The 267-nt window shown below is 40.1% G+C and overlaps 1 protein-coding gene across 2 annotated transcripts in view; it reads right to left on the reverse strand.

Annotated features, from left to right (window-relative positions):
- The window catches only part of lrp6 (low density lipoprotein receptor-related protein 6), a 20071-nt gene that overhangs the window by 17312 nt on the left and 2492 nt on the right, over positions 1-267 (reverse strand). The gene's annotated exons all lie outside the window — the stretch shown is intronic.

Raw genomic sequence — 267 nt, forward strand, 5'->3', positions numbered from 1 at the left:
AACTAGCTACAACCAGATCTACAACTAGCTACAACCAGATCTACAACCAGATCTACAACCAGCTACAACCAGATCTAAAACCAGCTACAACCAGATCTAGATCTACAACCAGATCTACAACTAGCTACAACCAGATCTACAACTAGCTACAACCAGATCTAGATCTACAACCGCAACTAGATCTACAACTAGCTACAACCAGATATAGATCTACAACTAGCTACAACCAGATATAGATCTACAACTAGCTAGAACCAGATCTACAAC

This window comes from Nematolebias whitei, chromosome 22 (genome assembly GCF_014905685.2).
Source record: "Nematolebias whitei isolate Nwh7 chromosome 22, NemWhi1, whole genome shotgun sequence".
NCBI lineage: Eukaryota > Metazoa > Chordata > Actinopteri > Cyprinodontiformes > Rivulidae > Nematolebias > Nematolebias whitei.